Source organism: Haliotis rufescens, unplaced genomic scaffold (genome assembly GCF_023055435.1).
Source record: "Haliotis rufescens isolate VD_foot unplaced genomic scaffold, xgHalRufe1.0.p SCAF_18, whole genome shotgun sequence".
Lineage (NCBI taxonomy): Eukaryota > Metazoa > Mollusca > Gastropoda > Lepetellida > Haliotidae > Haliotis > Haliotis rufescens.
In genome coordinates, this window is record NW_025963868.1 from 25,120,449 (window position 1) to 25,134,181 (window position 13,733).

The following is a 13,733-nucleotide window of genomic DNA, read 5'->3' on the forward strand; positions in this document are numbered from 1 at the left end:
CATACCAAAAGACGTTAAAAGATGGTACTTGTTGTTACCCTGTCTGGCGCTCGACATAAAGGGGCTAAAACAAGGACTGGTCGGCTCGGAGTCAGTAAACTGTGTCTGAGTGGGGTATTCATGTTAAACTGCGGCATGGTATCTCAGTAACCTAGCACTATAAATCGGCATCAGTCCGGACTAGTACAAGCAGCCACAGACACACACGTGCATGCACGTCGCTATATAAGTGCAATAATCTTGGACGCGACGTTAAACCCAATTTCACCTCACCACCTCTTTCCGACAATGTATATTTTCTCTATATTTTATAGTTCGAATGTGTAAAGTTCACCGGAAAAATAGAGACACATAAACGAAGTCAAACTTGGAGACGAGAATGGATTTCACACATTTGACCCCCCCCCCCCCCCCCCCTCCTTGCCAATCGAGCCAAGATCTTTGATGTATCAAGCAACGTTGCCATGAGGCCACCTCACTGCCCCTATAAAGCGGAACCTTGATAATCTGAACGATCATATTCTCAGTGAAATCGCATTGACCAGTGTCCGGATTAATGAGTCATGAGTATTTCCGTTTAATTACTAGTATACATGTACTTGAAATACCATAAGTGTTCGTCCGAGTCCTGATTAACGAGTTTGTATATTTAAAATACCACTGTCATGAAACGCCCTTCCGCTAGTACCGGCTAACATTATTTCTAAGTACTTACCTCCCTTATGACCCATGAGTCGGTATATTCGTGCGTGTGAGTTGGTTGCAGATAAAGGAAATGTCAGTGAGCCATGACGCTGGTGATCTTGACACAAGCAGTGTATCCAGTTCGTCATGACATAAGTAAATCAATGAAATTACACATGACTCTCCCAGATCGTTGCGATGGTTGTGGGAATAGGTCTAAAACGTTCAGTTTCTTGTCGTATAATGATGCGACTAACGTGAACCCGATGATCAGGCTAGGGACGTTGCTCATGATATCAATCACTGACTTTTGGACACCGTGATGAAGCTAGGGACTTGATGAGCTGTGGCATGTTAACATAAATTACGTGGTTAATGCTCTGTGAGTGCAACAAAGAGATACAGAGTGAATGAGTGAGTTTAGTTTTACGCCGCTTTGAACAGTGCTTCACTTTACGGTGGAGGAAGGCCAAGGGTGGTGTAGATCTCAGGTGTTAATTACTTAAGTGAAACCCACGAGCATGGGTATTGTGCTGGCGAACCAAGAAACATAACCAGGGCGAATATGGAATTCGGACCAATCATAGGCCTCTGGCACAGCTAAGGGACGCAACTCTGCAGAGGGTCTGTGTCACTTCTGCCCCCCAGTGAAGTAAAAGGTGATTCATTCAGTTGCACCATAAGTTGTTCTTCATCTTTTCTTCCTCATCTGCCTGCAGTGTGTGCAGCCATGTGCACCAAACACGTTCATATTGATCTCTTTGTTAACTGGGGGCACGGCTGGCCCAGTCGTCTAAGGCGATTCGCGATTCACTGTGCAGAGTTGCGTCCCTTGGGCACGCCAGAAACCTATGATTGTGGGTTCGAATCCCGGTTCGCCCCGATTATGTTTCTAGGTTTGTCAGCACCATTCCCGTGCTCGTGGGTTTCACCGAAGTGGTAAACGTCTGAGACCTGCATCACTTCGGGCTTTCCTCCCACATTAAGCTGACACGCCGTGATATTAGTGGAATACTGTTAAAAGCGGCGTTAAACACAACTCAACTCAACTCTTTGTTAACTTTAATACATCGCATCAACAAGTAGACACCAATGGCCCAGAGACGAGTGCTAAGACAGACGCGCAGTGATAGGTAGAGTGAGACTTTGCTTTAACGCAGCTTTGAACAATATTTCAGTTACACCATGGCGTGTCAGCTTGCTGTGGGAGAATCTGGGATTCGAACCCACGTTATTCATGCTCACCTAAGAGACACACTTCTGTACTGCCGGAGACAACTAGGTCAGTGTGAAGCAGGTCTTCGTAGTTTCCCACTTTGGCGAACTTTGTCGCTGCTGACAAACCTGGAAACATAATTTGTGAGTGAGTGAGTGAGTATGGTTTTACGCCGCTTTTAGCAATATTCCAGCAATATCACGGCGGGGGACACCAGAAATGGGCTTCACCCAATGTACCCATGTCGGGAATCGAACCCGGGTCTTCGCCGTGACGAGCGAACGCTTTAACCACTAGGCTACCCGACCGCCCCGACCGCCCCTGAAACACAACTCTGCAAATGTCCCCCTTGTGTCCAGGGACGCCTCTGTCAATAATTCAACAACACCCTTACGGCTAAAGGCGATAAACTCCAGGACAAAATATTTATATTAGTACATGTAGCAGCCGTCGTAGTTGTTGTTGTTGTTGTTGTTGCAGGAGTAGTTGCAGCCTCTATACCAGTTTCTTGTTTAACGCCGCTCTCAGCTATATGACGGCGTTCTGTAAATAATCGAGTCTGGACCAGACAATCCAGTGATTGACATCATGAGCATCGATCTTCGCAATTGTCGCCTTTTATGGCAAGCATGGGTTGCTGAAGACCTATTCTAACGGGTCGTCAAAATATTAATGAGACTGTCATTGTATGATAGAGGGTGCGTTCCACTTTTAGTACGCGGGATTCGGCGGTATTCGGCTATTTCGAGGGTATTCGGCTGTTGTTTCGAGGGTATTCGGCTATTTCGAGGGTATTCGGCTATTTCGAAGGTATTCGGTCATTTCGAAGGTATTCGGCTATTTCGAAGGTATTCGGCTATTTCAATGGTTTTCAGGACTGAGCAGGGAGGAACGGAACAAAAATAAAATCGTATATGATACGCAAAATGCACATCCATAAAAATAATGGTGTGGTAATGATTTCCTTTATTTATTCAATCTTCTCGATAATATTTCAGCAATTTAACTTCAACTCGCAGCCTTTTTAATGATAATTATACAGTCGGAACTTTGCCAACGACACTGCTTTTAGCATATATTACTTTTGGGAAATATGTTTTATGGAAAAAAGACCTTGCTTTTATTTTCAAATCCAAGCATAACCATGTCACGTTGTGTCATCCGTGGAAAACCGTGATACACGTGCACCGACTGGTGGTTCAACCAAACTGAACAGCGACATGTCCAAGCTTCCTCAGATGAGCAGGCCAGATGACTTGGTTGATGTATGTCATCGACCCGAAATGCGTGTCTCGATGCTCATGATATTCATCACTGGATGGCCTGGTCCAGACTCGATTATTTACAGACCGCCGTCATATAGCTGGAATATTGCTGAGTGCGGCGTTAAACAACAGCCCAACCAACCAACCAGCCAACCTCAGATGAGTGTAGCGTAATACATGCGTTGCACGATGTAACGATGGTCCACACACTATGCTGCTCTAAATGACGCGAGTCAAACCGACCCAACCATCATAAAACTGTTGTGTTTGTTGGGCTGTATTATATGTTTATTCCAGGAGTCTTATAGCCTGTTGTTCGTTCAGTATTGCTAAAAGCGGAATAAAATCAATTGTAATAGCAGCTTTTACGACGAAAACAATACAACGATTCCGCATGCACGTTTAAATGTACCGATTTACAGTTATTTCGCCAAACATCACATGAAACATCAGCACGCATTAACACTTCTTAAAAAAACTGACAACAGAGGCTATGCAAATTAAACAGCAAGCGTTTGTAATTTGCTAAACATTCAACTTAACACAGCACACACATCATGTTTACCATCTTTTTGACGTCCGTCAACAACTCGATAGCCTGGCCTTTCATCTACGGTTTATTCTATTATTTATAATAAAGTGTATTGTTGATTCCCATTTATTTCCTAACAGGACGTGGCTCGAGAGTATCGATCTCACATAAAATGATACTGAAATCAAAGTCTCAAATGACTGAGTGAGTGTGGTTTTACGCCGCTTTTAGCAATATTCAAGCAATATCACGGCGGGGGACACCAGAAATGGGCTTCACCCGATGTACCCATGTCAAGGAGCCTTGTAAATAGTTTGGTCCAAACAATACAATGATATTATGAGCATCATGTCACGCCATCAGGGTACGATGATATGCAATCAACCAAGTCACCGAGCCTGACCACCCGGTCCATCGGTATATGATCAGCAGAGGTCTCTTTGGGTCTATTCTAACCTTGGTAGAGCGTCCGCCCGGAGAGCGGAAGGTCCGGGGTTCGATCCCCGGCCGCGTCATACCAAAAGACGTTAAAAGAAGGTACTCGTTGTTACCCTGTCTGGCGCTCGGCATTAAGGGGCTAAAACAAGGACTGTTCGGCTCGGAGTCAGTATACTGTGTCTGAGTGGGGTATTCATGTTAAACTGCGGCATGGTATCTCAGTGAGCTAGCACTATAAATCGGCATCAGTCCTGACTAGTACAAGCAGCCACACACACACGTACATGCACGTCGCTATATAAGTGCAATAATCTTGGACGCGACGTTAAACCCCATTTCATCTCACCTCACCTATTCTAACCTGGATTCCCCACGGGGTTAGTCCTTTCGTTTATAAACCTTTTTAATAACCATTTACAGTCCCTGTCTCTCCCATTTACAGTCGTGATAGTTTGTCGTCAGATGATATTTTTAGCTTAGATCAGTTCGTATTTTAGATGGCCATAGTCGGGTCAGTCGATGCGGCAGTAATGATTCACTCATCAATAGTACATGGTGGAAGATTTAGGATTTTGGTTTGGAATCGTCATATTTAACGTCCGAATTTGGTATACCGGGGTTGAACTAAAATGTTTCACTTGAGTGAGTGAGTGAGTGAGTGAGTATGGTTTACGTCTCATTTAACAATATTCCAGCTATATCACGCCAGGGGACTCCAGAAATGGGCTTCAAGCATTGTGTTTACCATGCGGGGAATCGAACCTGGGTCTTCGGCGTGACGAGCGAACGCTTTTACCACTAGGCTACCCGACCGCCCCGACTGCCCCTGAAACACAACTCTGCGAATGTCCCCCTTGTGTCCAGGGACGCCTCTGTCAATAATTCAACAACACCCTTACGGCTAAAGGCGATAAACTCCAGGACAAAATATTTATATTAGTACATGTAGCAGCCGTCGTAGTTGTTGTTGTTGTTGTTGTTGCAGGAGTAGTTGCAGCCTCTATACCAGTTTCTTGTTTAACGCCGCTCTCAGCTATATGACGGCGTTCTGTAAATAATCGAGTCTGGACCAGACAATCCAGTGATTGACATCATGAGCATCGATCTTCGCAATTGTCGCCTTTTATGGCAAGCATGGGTTGCTGAAGACCTATTCTAACGGGTCGTCAAAATATTAATGAGACTGTCATTGTATGATAGAGGGTGCGTTCCACTTTTAGTACGCGGGATTCGGCGGTATTCGGCTATTTCGAGGGTATTCGGCTGTTGTTTCGAGGGTATTCGGCTATTTCGAGGGTATTCGGCTATTTCGAAGGTATTCGGTCATTTCGAAGGTATTCGGCTATTTCGAAGGTATTCGGCTATTTCAATGGTTTTCAGGACTGAGCAGGGAGGAACGGAACAAAAATAAAATCGTATATGATACGCAAAATGCACATCCATAAAAATAATGGTGTGGTAATGATTTCCTTTATTTATTCAATCTTCTCGATAATATTTCAGCAATTTAACTTCAACTCGCAGCCTTTTTAATGATAATTATACAGTCGGAACTTTGCCAACGACACTGCTTTTAGCATATATTACTTTTGGGAAATATGTTTTATGGAAAAAAGACCTTGCTTTTATTTTCAAATCCAAGCATAACCATGTCACGTTGTGTCATCCGTGGAAAACCGTGATACACGTGCACCGACTGGTGGTTCAACCAAACTGAACAGCGACATGTCCAAGCTTCCTCAGATGAGCAGGCCAGATGACTTGGTTGATGTATGTCATCGACCCGAAATGCGTGTCTCGATGCTCATGATATTCATCACTGGATGGCCTGGTCCAGACTCGATTATTTACAGACCGCCGTCATATAGCTGGAATATTGCTGAGTGCGGCGTTAAACAACAGCCCAACCAACCAACCAGCCAACCTCAGATGAGTGTAGCGTAATACATGCGTTGCACGATGTAACGATGGTCCACACACTATGCTGCTCTAAATGACGCGAGTCAAACCGACCCAACCATCATAAAACTGTTGTGTTTGTTGGGCTGTATTATATGTTTATTCCAGGAGTCTTATAGCCTGTTGTTCGTTCAGTATTGCTAAAAGCGGAATAAAATCAATTGTAATAGCAGCTTTTACGACGAAAACAATACAACGATTCCGCATGCACGTTTAAATGTACCGATTTACAGTTATTTCGCCAAACATCACATGAAACATCAGCACGCATTAACACTTCTTAAAAAAACTGACAACAGAGGCTATGCAAATTAAACAGCAAGCGTTTGTAATTTGCTAAACATTCAACTTAACACAGCACACACATCATGTTTACCATCTTTTTGACGTCCGTCAACAACTCGATAGCCTGGCCTTTCATCTACGGTTTATTCTATTATTTATAATAAAGTGTATTGTTGATTCCCATTTATTTCCTAACAGGACGTGGCTCGAGAGTATCGATCTCACATAAAATGATACTGAAATCAAAGTCTCAAATGACTGAGTGAGTGTGGTTTTACGCCGCTTTTAGCAATATTCAAGCAATATCACGGCGGGGGACACCAGAAATGGGCTTCACCCGATGTACCCATGTCAAGGAGCCTTGTAAATAGTTTGGTCCAAACAATACAATGATATTATGAGCATCATGTCACGCCATCAGGGTACGATGATATGCAATCAACCAAGTCACCGAGCCTGACCACCCGGTCCATCGGTATATGATCAGCAGAGGTCTCTTTGGGTCTATTCTAACCTTGGTAGAGCGTCCGCCCGGAGAGCGGAAGGTCCGGGGTTCGATCCCCGGCCGCGTCATACCAAAAGACGTTAAAAGAAGGTACTCGTTGTTACCCTGTCTGGCGCTCGGCATTAAGGGGCTAAAACAAGGACTGTTCGGCTCGGAGTCAGTATACTGTGTCTGAGTGGGGTATTCATGTTAAACTGCGGCATGGTATTGTCCAAGGGCGTTGTTTCGGCCCTCGGATGGTAGCTCAGGGTGATGACGGAAGACAAAACTCAGGGGTGAAGTTTAGACGACAGCAGCCATATTTATTGTTGATGGTTGAAATGACATTCGATAAGGTACATGTTGATAATAACGTGACAGAACGCACACCGGGACCGAGTGGCCAATGTTCCCGGGTGGGAGAACCGTTCTGTCACTTACCTTCTGGCTCTTCTCTAGGCTGTCTCTCTCTGACTGACCATGTCAGTCGGGTTTTGTAGAGCGAGGTATTACGTAACGTGTGGCAAGGTCATTGTCCCACGTGTATGTATAGACGTAAGATCCGGCGACGTTAGGAGGTGTTAATTGAAATTTATAGATAGCCCTGGAGATTAAGGGTCCTGCCCGGAGGGGCTTATGATAAGAGGGGATACGTCGAATGTTTGCTGAATATTTTAAACAGACAAAGGGCATAGAATTTCGGTGCACTTGGAAACATGTTGAACCAGTTAGGTATTTAGATAAATGAAATATTAAATAAAAGTATTTAAATGGTTTGCACTATAACAATACCCCTGAACGTCGTGGAGCTTTTGTCCTCAAAAGCTTTTTAAAAATAATGACAATATGGAGTACAAATACAGTACAATGCAAATGACATCGACAGGTTGACAATTAGTTGCTTCATGCACTACACTTGACTGAGATGAATGAGATGACATTATATAAGATATACAGGCGTGTAAAATTAAATAAGTGAATAACAACATTGTCAATATCGGTGAAACAACTATACATAACATAAACAAGTTGAGCGGAGGTGCCGGCTCGTACGAACAAAATACAGGTGAGCGGAGATTCCGGCTCATACACAAAGACCCTTGGACGAGTTTCCACCGAGCAGCACATCCTGCTCGCGGTCGCCCTTGCAGTCGGAATACCAGACTGCTAGATCACATGTATCACATTGAAACAGACAATACACATTGTTGAAGTAAAGTAGACGGATGACGTGGGGACAAAAACATAATGTGGGTAAAGCGTTGTCGTTTGCATATGAAAGTAATATTTTCATGATAACAGTAAGATCTTTGAAATTGGGAGTCTTATATTGTGAGCCTAGACTCGACAAGGCTAGCAGATGTGAAGTGTGATCTGCGCTAAAAAGTAGAATGTGTATGCAAAACCTAACCAACTTCAAAAGTCTAAACTGGAATGTAATGAAAAATTCAATCATGTGAAATTGTCTCGAAGATATTTGAACGAATCGTATTTTGTGTGCCAGAGACCATTTACGGTTGATCGCACGAATATACATAATTTTCGCCGGTATCATAATTAAGCACAAAATCACGTTGGCAAAACGAAGAAGTAGGATATAGACTGTATACACAATCTCCACTGAATAAGCTTGGTAAGCAACGAGGCTCCCTAACTTATTATACTTCTACAATCGCTGCTACTACATCGATTTTATCAGTTTTCACAAAGAGTACCAATAATTTCAGTGCTCACATACTCAAAAAAGAATAAATGAAGATATAAGCAGGAAATTGTAGGGTATTGGATAACTTTTTGAAAGCTATTGTCTATAGTAATGGTTATAGGGCCACATATTAAAAGAAAATCCTTGAAACCGGGAGTCTGATTTGTATGGGACGACTCGGAACCCGCAGATATCGTGGATCTGCACTAAATGCGTATAAGCGTAGGGTGTAAGACATGAATAGAGTAGGAGCCTAGCCGATTTCAAAAACTTAATCTGATAAGGATGTACCTCTGATAACAATACATAGATTGCAATACATACTCATTATAGAAAAAAACATGACAAAAATTTTAAGACAACGAAACAATAATGACTTGATAACATAACATACCTTACATGAACAAGAATGTCCGTGAGAATACGTTTTAGCACAGTACTCGTTTAGAGTTGGAACGAAGGTTCAAATATATTGTCACACACACACATATAACGGTAGGCACTTGCTGAAGAATCTTGACATTGGTTGACTTGATCTTGAGTGTTGGTAGCATGGTTACATGAATATTGTCTGGATGTCGTTGTTGCTGACGTTCGGGTAGGCTGGGCTGCTGTCTGTTGCTGACGATCGGGTTGGCTGGGCTGCTGTGTGTTGCTGACGATCGGGTTGGCTGGGGTGCGTCTGTTGTTGACGATCGGGTTGGCTGGGGTGCTGTCTGTCATCTTCTTCGTTTTCCCGTCAAGATGGCGGCTGGCTTGACGCTGCTTTTGTCTCCCATCAACTCTGAACTACCATTTGCTTTGCTGCGAGTTAGGGTAGGGGGATCGTGCGTGAGTCACAGCAAACTCACGCTACCCGGATTCTCCACCATCTGTCCAAGGGCGTTGTTTCGGCCCTCGGATGGTAGCTCAGGGTGATGACGGAAGACAAAACTCAGGGGTGAAGTTTAGACGACAGCAGCCATATTTATTGTTGATGGTTGAAATGACATTCGATAAGGTACATGTTGATAATAACGTGACAGAACGCACACCGGGACCGAGTGGCCAATGTTCCCGGGTGGGAGAACCGTTCTGTCACTTACCTTCTGGCTCTTCTCTAGGCTGTCTCTCTCTGACTGACCATGTCAGTCGGGTTTTGTAGAGCGAGGTATTACGTAACGTGTGGCAAGGTCATTGTCCCACGTGTATGTATAGACGTAAGATCCGGCGACGTTAGGAGGTGTTAATTGAAATTTATAGATAGCCCTGGAGATTAAGGGTCCTGCCCGGAGGGGCTTATGATAAGAGGGGATACGTCGAATGTTTGCTGAATATTTTAAACAGACAAAGGGCATAGAATTTCGGTGCACTTGGAAACATGTTGAACCAGTTAGGTATTTAGATAAATGAAATATTAAATAAAAGTATTTAAATGGTTTGCACTATAACAGTATCTCAGTGAGCTAGCACTATAAATCGGCATCAGTCCTGACTAGTACAAGCAGCCACACACACACGTACATGCACGTCGCTATATAAGTGCAATAATCTTGGACGCGACGTTAAACCCCATTTCATCTCACCTCACCTATTCTAACCTGGATTCCCCACGGGGTTAGTCCTTTCGTTTATAAACCTTTTTAATAACCATTTACAGTCCCTGTCTCTCCCATTTACAGTCGTGATAGTTTGTCGTCAGATGATATTTTTAGCTTAGATCAGTTCGTATTTTAGATGGCCATAGTCGGGTCAGTCGATGCGGCAGTAATGATTCACTCATCAATAGTACATGGTGGAAGATTTAGGATTTTGGTTTGGAATCGTCATATTTAACGTCCGAATTTGGTATACCGGGGTTGAACTAAAATGTTTCACTTGAGTGAGTGAGTGAGTGAGTGAGTATGGTTTACGTCTCATTTAACAATATTCCAGCTATATCACGCCAGGGGACTCCAGAAATGGGCTTCAAGCATTGTGTTTACCATGCGGGGAATCGAACCTGGGTCTTCGGCGTGACGAGCGAACGCTTTTACCACTAGGCTACCCGACCGCCCCGACTGCCCCTGAAACACAACTCTGCGAATGTCCCCCTTGTGTCCAGGGACGCCTCTGTCAATAATTCAACAACACCCTTACGGCTAAAGGCGATAAACTCCAGGACAAAATATTTATATTAGTACATGTAGCAGCCGTCGTAGTTGTTGTTGTTGTTGTTGTTGCAGGAGTAGTTGCAGCCTCTATACCAGTTTCTTGTTTAACGCCGCTCTCAGCTATATGACGGCGTTCTGTAAATAATCGAGTCTGGACCAGACAATCCAGTGATTGACATCATGAGCATCGATCTTCGCAATTGTCGCCTTTTATGGCAAGCATGGGTTGCTGAAGACCTATTCTAACGGGTCGTCAAAATATTAATGAGACTGTCATTGTATGATAGAGGGTGCGTTCCACTTTTAGTACGCGGGATTCGGCGGTATTCGGCTATTTCGAGGGTATTCGGCTGTTGTTTCGAGGGTATTCGGCTATTTCGAGGGTATTCGGCTATTTCGAAGGTATTCGGTCATTTCGAAGGTATTCGGCTATTTCGAAGGTATTCGGCTATTTCAATGGTTTTCAGGACTGAGCAGGGAGGAACGGAACAAAAATAAAATCGTATATGATACGCAAAATGCACATCCATAAAAATAATGGTGTGGTAATGATTTCCTTTATTTATTCAATCTTCTCGATAATATTTCAGCAATTTAACTTCAACTCGCAGCCTTTTTAATGATAATTATACAGTCGGAACTTTGCCAACGACACTGCTTTTAGCATATATTACTTTTGGGAAATATGTTTTATGGAAAAAAGACCTTGCTTTTATTTTCAAATCCAAGCATAACCATGTCACGTTGTGTCATCCGTGGAAAACCGTGATACACGTGCACCGACTGGTGGTTCAACCAAACTGAACAGCGACATGTCCAAGCTTCCTCAGATGAGCAGGCCAGATGACTTGGTTGATGTATGTCATCGACCCGAAATGCGTGTCTCGATGCTCATGATATTCATCACTGGATGGCCTGGTCCAGACTCGATTATTTACAGACCGCCGTCATATAGCTGGAATATTGCTGAGTGCGGCGTTAAACAACAGCCCAACCAACCAACCAGCCAACCTCAGATGAGTGTAGCGTAATACATGCGTTGCACGATGTAACGATGGTCCACACACTATGCTGCTCTAAATGACGCGAGTCAAACCGACCCAACCATCATAAAACTGTTGTGTTTGTTGGGCTGTATTATATGTTTATTCCAGGAGTCTTATAGCCTGTTGTTCGTTCAGTATTGCTAAAAGCGGAATAAAATCAATTGTAATAGCAGCTTTTACGACGAAAACAATACAACGATTCCGCATGCACGTTTAAATGTACCGATTTACAGTTATTTCGCCAAACATCACATGAAACATCAGCACGCATTAACACTTCTTAAAAAAACTGACAACAGAGGCTATGCAAATTAAACAGCAAGCGTTTGTAATTTGCTAAACATTCAACTTAACACAGCACACACATCATGTTTACCATCTTTTTGACGTCCGTCAACAACTCGATAGCCTGGCCTTTCATCTACGGTTTATTCTATTATTTATAATAAAGTGTATTGTTGATTCCCATTTATTTCCTAACAGGACGTGGCTCGAGAGTATCGATCTCACATAAAATGATACTGAAATCAAAGTCTCAAATGACTGAGTGAGTGTGGTTTTACGCCGCTTTTAGCAATATTCAAGCAATATCACGGCGGGGGACACCAGAAATGGGCTTCACCCGATGTACCCATGTCAAGGAGCCTTGTAAATAGTTTGGTCCAAACAATACAATGATATTATGAGCATCATGTCACGCCATCAGGGTACGATGATATGCAATCAACCAAGTCACCGAGCCTGACCACCCGGTCCATCGGTATATGATCAGCAGAGGTCTCTTTGGGTCTATTCTAACCTTGGTAGAGCGTCCGCCCGGAGAGCGGAAGGTCCGGGGTTCGATCCCCGGCCGCGTCATACCAAAAGACGTTAAAAGAAGGTACTCGTTGTTACCCTGTCTGGCGCTCGGCATTAAGGGGCTAAAACAAGGACTGTTCGGCTCGGAGTCAGTATACTGTGTCTGAGTGGGGTATTCATGTTAAACTGCGGCATGGTATCTCAGTGAGCTAGCACTATAAATCGGCATCAGTCCTGACTAGTACAAGCAGCCACACACACACGTACATGCACGTCGCTATATAAGTGCAATAATCTTGGACGCGACGTTAAACCCCATTTCATCTCACCTCACCTATTCTAACCTGGATTCCCCACGGGGTTAGTCCTTTCGTTTATAAACCTTTTTAATAACCATTTACAGTCCCTGTCTCTCCCATTTACAGTCGTGATAGTTTGTCGTCAGATGATATTTTTAGCTTAGATCAGTTCGTATTTTAGATGGCCATAGTCGGGTCAGTCGATGCGGCAGTAATGATTCACTCATCAATAGTACATGGTGGAAGATTTAGGATTTTGGTTTGGAATCGTCATATTTAACGTCCGAATTTGGTATACCGGGGTTGAACTAAAATGTTTCACTTGAGTGAGTGAGTGAGTGAGTGAGTATGGTTTACGTCTCATTTAACAATATTCCAGCTATATCACGCCAGGGGACTCCAGAAATGGGCTTCAAGCATTGTGTTTACCATGCGGGGAATCGAACCTGGGTCTTCGGCGTGACGAGCGAACGCTTTACAAACTAGGCTACCCGAACGCCCCCATTTGAATATGAAAATACAGAGGGTAGTTTTGTCTCTCTGATCTGCAAATTCATCATAAGCATTCAATTAATACCGTATCAAGATGGATAAGTGGGTGAGTATGGTTTCACGCCACTTTAGCAATATTCCAGCAAAATCACGGTTGGGAACACCAAAAAATTGATTTAATAATAGATAGATAGAGGGATGGATGAATACTAGTGGACGGAAAGAAGGATAGGCAATGGCCTCACTTTGAAACACGTCTAAGTCTCTACATGTACCCGCTGTAAAGTGCACAAACTCTATGCTGCAAAAAACCAAAGGGGGCAATTGAAAGGATCGTCATATAACTATTGCCACGGCACAGTACATCATTGGAAGTATACCGAACAAAGGAGTGAGTG